The sequence below is a fragment of the Curcuma longa genome, chromosome 10 (assembly GCF_044706935.1).
Source record: "Curcuma longa cultivar G26 ecotype Majalengka, Jawa Barat chromosome 10, ITB_CL_G26_1.1, whole genome shotgun sequence".
Taxonomy (NCBI): Eukaryota; Viridiplantae; Streptophyta; class Magnoliopsida; order Zingiberales; family Zingiberaceae; genus Curcuma; species Curcuma longa.
The window spans coordinates 1378959-1386008 of NC_133870.1; positions in this window are offsets into that span (position 1 = coordinate 1378959).

Sequence of the window (7050 nt, forward strand, 5' to 3'; positions counted from 1 at the left end):
ATAACGGGCATTTTTACCTATTTAATTAGAATTATTTTAGACCAATTTGATCATATTTCTTGTAAATAAATTGTAATTTTTGGGTTGATATTTATCTTGGATGGATTTTTAGTTTTTATTATATTTTGCATGATATTTATGGAAATTTAAGGATATTAATTTGTGTTCTTGATTTTTGCAGGAAATTAAGATGGTCTTGGTTCGAGTTGGATTCAAATTATGATTTAATTTGCTCAACCAAGTTAAAAGTTGGGTTCAAATCCAGTTTAAATCAAGGACTCAATTAAATGAGTTCAATCAGAGTTAAATTTCAACCCCAAATTTGCATTTGATCCAAACCAAATCAGAGTAAAGCCAGCCCAAATTCATTGAAGCTCAGCCCAAGATTTCAAGCCCAAAATTAGCATTAGACCGGTTCACTTGCTCCGGTTCAAGCTCAAAAGCCGGTTCAAGCTCAAAAGCCGATTCAGCTCATAGGTAAAAGGCGAACAGTGGTTCAGCGAAGTGGGGCTCGGATCGGAAGCTAGGTACTGTTCTCTTCCTCTTCATGATTTTTTCCTCTGTTTTCTTCCCTCTCCTCTGTTCTTCATCGTTGAGCCTCCACGCCTCCTCCTCCACTCCATACGCCTTCTTCTTCCCCCGATTTCCCTGATCAGAGCCGAGCGGCGTCGATAGCTCAGAGATTTCTTCATCGCTGACCCTCCGCACTTCCTTCCCTGTCGTCGTCTCCGTGGCTGTGAGCGGAGTGCCCAGCTACGGATGGCCGGCGACAGCCACTCCTCCACCACCCAGAAGCTCCGATAGGTGGCCGGACCTTGGTCTACGGTTGTAGCAAGGACTCCACACTGGGCTTGTCTGCGGTTGTAGCAGAGCACCTCGGATGGCTTCGACTCTCCGCCGTCACCGGAAAGGGCAGGTAAGGGTTTTCATTCGTGGTTTCTGATCCTTGGCTGACGGTTGTAGCAGGGAAAAGAGCAGTGCGGCAAGGATTCCAAGCTTCGTCTGCTCCGACCGTCTCTCCCGATCACCACCCCGGCGAGATCCATCTTCCCCGGCGCAAGGTTTCTTCCATGTTTGGTCTTCACTTGGTGATGAATCAGGGAATCCCAACAAAACCCTAGCATGAAGTGGATGCTTGTTGAAGTGTTGAATGCATTTGATTTGGTATTGAGTTGAATCCAATTTATTGATGAGTTGTTCGGTTGGGATGATGAGTGGTGATGAAGTTCTGTGGTGAATCCAGTTGAATAGGAATTGAATTACATTAATTAAGTGGTCTGTTTTTCTTGGTTGTTCGGTTGTCCAGTTTTGTTATAATTGAATTGATGGTATCATGTCTGTTGTGAGAGGTGAAAGGTCAAGGTGTAAACCAATTGAGTTGTTGTATCAAATGCTTAGGTTTGAGTTGAATTTAAGTGTATCACTTGATCCATTTGTGTTGAATGATAAAATTTTGGTGTTGGTTAGAATTGAATATTAACTTGTAATTCATATTGTATGTTGAACCATAGTAAATTGAGTTGAACTTGAGTTGTTGGGAAAGGTTGCTAGCCGGCTATAAGATTTGTATTTGGTGTGATCACATGTAAATAATGTATGATGTATGATGTATATAATGTATATTGTATTAAACTTTATGTTGTATGTTGTAAGTGTTATGTTTAACTAGGTTTGTTAGCATTATAAATAAATGTGATTGTAGTGATTATTGTAGTTTAGCATGTGTGAATTCTTGTTTGATAATGTTAATATGTTGTTTAGATGTATGTTGTTAGTGGATTAGTTTGTATAAGGTGAATGTATCATTGTGTAATAAATGTAGGTTTAGGAATGTAAACTGTGTATATTAGAATTCTTTTGTTAATTATAAATTTAATTGTGAATAAATGAAATTGCTTGTATTTAGGAATGAATAAAACTCAATAAATTCCTGTACCATATGTCTAGAATAACATCCAGTCATTGAGTCCGCGAGAGAGACGACCTGGACCTCTCTGTATTACTTAGGACGACAATAAAGAGGTTTGGTAAATAAATAAATAAATAATTTTGATGGGTGTGAGTGACATATTTAATAAAGGGAAATATATATAAATAATAATAAAATATTCCCATAGCAAAACACCGCATCACTCACCATTTTGGACTCTGGGATTTTTTTGTCTTCCCAGATATCAGGTAGGAGACTACAGCTGATGCCGAGGAGATTCTGCCAGTCATGCTACCTCACAGCAGTTTGTGATTGTTTTGTGTTTGTGGACTTGTGATTGCATGTGTCTGTGTAATGGTTTGTTTTCTTACAGTTCGAGTTTATTCATCGTATTGCTACTGTGGACTTTATTACACTGCTTTCATCGTATCTGTGGTTACGGATTTTATTCTCCGTTCGAAATTTTAGTATATTGTGTTTTCTGCTGCATATTATCTCTTTTGCGAAGAATTAACGAGTTTTATTCGTTAATACTTTTACGGATGCATTGCATATATAGTAGGATGTGTTGAGTGGTCGTGTGGGTTACATTTACATTTATTTTACTTGTATAAATCCATAGCCTGTTATGGATTGGCCGTGTGGGCCTTATATATGTGTATGTATCCAGGGAATTGTCATAGATACAGGGGAGATGCTGCCGAAATTTTTCGGAAGGTCATCTCCCGGGTCGTGACACCCGCTCTGATACCAATTGTAGGATCGATGTACGCGCTAGAGGGGGGGTGAATAGCGCATTGCACGCTTTTCAATTTTCATAAAACTTCGAATGCTTAGGAAGCTAAAACAGAGAACGATGCAGAAACGTAAAAGATGAAGTAAGCAAGTGACACATTTATTTTTACTTGGTTTATAGCGCAACGCTGCTACTCCAAGGCCCACGGTCCTTGACCGTTTACTCTGGGCAATCCACTAAGTCACTTGCCCCTTTTCGGCTGCAAATGTGTCAGAAAAATGATACAAAATCCGATTACAAGATGTGAAATAATTAAAGTACAGGGTTTGCTTTGTTACCGAACTTCTGGCTTTCTCGTTAAAGTTACTTTTCTTGAAATTTTCTTTCTATAATTTTTCATTTCATTGATATCAGTTCATGATTTCTTATTATCTTCAATAATCCTTAATAGGTATGGATTCCAATTCAAGAATTGTAGTGGAAAGTAGAAAGCAAGCAAGCCTATGGAAGTGCATGAAACTTAAGTTGCTTGAGTGAGCTCTACTTTACTATGATCATGAATTAGAATTAGGGTGAGAGCCACTGATTTATCTATTGAAAACAACCTTGTGAGACTGAGTGTGATGCATTTATCTTAATTAGTCATGAAGGATGAAACTTGCTAGGTGGTTAACCAAGTACAAGAGTCTAGTTCATGGACTTAAACTTTTGAGATTCTACAATTTTAGGTAATTCTCCTTCAATTGTTTCTAATTATGATTGAGGATGATCTAGGGGGTACGATGGTAGGAGGTTTTTTTTATTATTTTAGCTTGAGCGGGACTCACAAGGTTAAGTGTGGGGGAATTTGATGAGCTAGGGTTTTAGTGTATTTTGATGGTTCATTTTGGAATTTTATATGAACAATTAAATGCTTAATCGACGTAATTAGATTGCAATTGTGACATAATGTATTTTTGGATGATTGATTTAATTTATGTAATTTTGATGGTTAATTTGATATTAATTGAATTTAATTCTTTGTAGGACTCAATTGGAGCCATGATCGAGCCAATTGGGATCGAATCAAGTCAAGATTGGTCAAATTCTTTTGAACCAAACTTCATGATCAAGATTCAAGTTGATTTGAGTTGAACCCATTCGGATTTGAATTGAACCAGAGTCAAATTGGAGCTGAACCAAGTTAAATCAGAGCTGAACCGACTTTAATTAGGGTTGAACTGGTGATTAAACGGAGCGAACCCGGTTCAGCACAGTACCCCGTTTTAACGAGGAATGCACAGTGTTTTGACGCGGTTACTGTAGATCTTCGTCCCGCGACACTCTTTTCTCTGTTTTTCTTTCGATTTTGAGCCAAATCGTCGGATCTTTTCTTTCCAAATCAATTTCCAGACTCTAGGAGGTGATTACAATCTCAGTTCGGTGTTAATTGTGATTAGAATCGCTGGAGAGGGTTTCTTCAGAGCTGCTGATCCGCGATAAATTCCGGCTGCCATGTTCAGATCCAGATTGATCGGAGCTACCAATTGCACTCGGAGGGGTTCTCTGAAGGCTATTGAAGCTTCCTGAGCATTAACTTACTAGCGATTTGAAGGATTCCAGCTTGATCCTTAGATTCTTGATTGTCTCTGTTCTGCAATTCACATAGGGTTTCTGTGGCTGATCAGATGCAATTTAGATCAATTTGAGCTGAGAATTGGCGTTGTTCTTCTGGATTTCTGATCATAGACCAGATCTAGTGTGACGGCTAGATTGGATTTGATTTGTGGAGGGAAGAGTCGAGATCTTAATTTGAATATGTTTTTATTTGCCATTTATGATTCTATTGTTCCATTTCTGAATTTTCTATGTTTATCAATGTTTGTCATTCTTTGTGCTTATCAAAATTCACAGCCCCATTTACATTTCTGATTCCATTGTTGATTGTAGTGATCTGTTTTGATGTTTCATTAGCTTCGAATCCTTCATCAATTGTATCTGGAAGTTTTTCATTATCAGTTTCTGATTATAATCACTGTTCCGTATCATACTTTGCTTCTGTATCAGATTTCATCAACTTGTCTAGCTTAAGAATTGAAGTTGTTGTTAGTTAAATACATTTGGTTAGCTAGATTGAACTTATGTAAGATAGGTGAGCTTGGTTTCTTTGAAAATCAATTTCCTGTTTAGCCTAATTTTCATTCTATGTTTCATGAATTGCATTCTTGAATTACTAATTTCATTGCCCTTGTTAAACTTGTGTGCTTTCATTTAGGTCCATAGCCATTTATTTCATGAATTATTTTTATGCTTGCAGTCTATTTCATTTAATGAATTCTCATTTACGTTTCATTTAAAAAACACTAAAAACCCCATTTACGTTTGAAAACCCAAAAATAACGACATTCTAGCTTGATTCATACAACTCTCTACTAGTCCTTGGAAAAATATGACTCGTGGCCCCTATATTACATTTGTTTGTGAGCTAAGGGTTTTCGATTATAAATTCTAATTTGAGGCTCATTCGTGACACTAACTATGGGCTCTATCAATTATCTTATGACACCTCTTAAATATAACACTTCCAAACACCTAGATCAGGCTTTATAAGTTGCTTCGAGAGGAAACCCTAACATCAATTTAATACGCTTCTACGATGACTTGTTGTGCACAAAGATCCGATCCAGAGCATCATCGTAACACCGAGGAGCTGCACTGACTACTACAAGTCTACTACTCTCAGTTGGTAATCTTTTTGTTGCTTTTTATACTTATGAAATTAAGACGGTATAAGTTTATCAAACCTAACATATTTGTAAAAGTAACAAACTCCTTATCATGAGAGGGGAGATTTTATAGTTAATTTTCTGTCAGAAATGATCACGGATCGCGGACCTTAGAATAGCAGCTTGTGGTTGTGAATCAAGTAAAAATAAAAGTGTTCATCGTTATTATTTCCGCTGCACTTTCTGATCTTATATACTTTTATTTTACGCACGAATTATTAAAAGAGTGAAAAAAATAAAAAAGCACTATTCACCCCCCTCTAGCACTTTTACTCAATCTTACAGAATCCTCTATGGGCTACTCAATCACATTCGGGCACTTCAACTTATACCTAATCATCCGAGGGCCACACCTCCAAAAGGTGTTTGCTTAAGATGTCAAAATATAAGTCTCCCTGACCAAGATGACTTGAATATCTCAAGTCAAAGGAAACTTACACTTAAGCTATAATAAGATCTTCATAGACATGTATAAAACCACATAAAGTCTCATGGTAGGTCACATCTGATGAACTAGTTATCCTTAACTAGCATCCTTATGTTAACTTTCAACATCCCAATATTTTCAACTAGTAAAATATTAAATTAAGGAGTCTAACACATGCTAGTTTTACAGAATCATTGATGTTCAGTCTCATCAATTTATTGACTAGGAAATATTTTAATACGTACATAATTACATATCAAGAGATACTCATTAATTATGATCCAATCATAATTTCTCTCATATTATGTATTATATTGTGGACTTCATTAATTATGTTTAAGATCTAATCAGATATATAGAAAATGTACACTCAAATAGTGATTTTATTGATTAATAAATAGTACATTATCTAAGGCAATATCTTAGAATACCTCTCAAATATAACATCAAGTATGTCTATCTGATCTTCGATCCTCTTGATTCACTTAGACTCATTTGCCAAAGTCAGATCTTCCTGACCCACTAGGACTTCGAATGTCTAATGTCCAATTCTCCTAACTCATTAGGACTTTACATGTTAAGTGGCCTACACACTTAACATTCATATCAAATACATAATATCTAATTTTATACCCTTTGTCAGACATCAAAATACATGTTTGATTATCGATGTCATCTACACCAATAATCTTTCCCTTTTTGATGTTTGGCACATCTTAAGTTTGTTATCTTTGGTCACCCGGAAGCTTCTCCTATCGCCAAGATGCCTAGGTCATTTCACTCCTCACTTCGGTCCTCTAATAGCTCTTGACTCCATCAGTTGAAACTTATCCTCAACGAGTCTCCCAAATCCCATTGTTAGTTGGAACCATCTAGTATTTCCCTACAAGATAAACTTTAATAAGCAAGAGTAGTAGTATTATAGGTAGCTCACTTACCATCTTGATGTTCTACTCCCATCTAGACTTATTGCCAAAACCTTAGCTCTTAGTTGACTCTCTTGGACTTCCTTTACCTAGTTCCCAAACTAGATCTTCCTTGCTTGGTTCTCAACTAGATCTTCCTTTCTTAGTTCCCAACCAGGACTTCATTACCTAGTTCCACTAGGACTTTAGCCATTACCTAGTTTCCAACCAAGCCTTTGACATTTATCAAGTTACTTGTACTCGCAAACTCAACAAACTCATCGGAT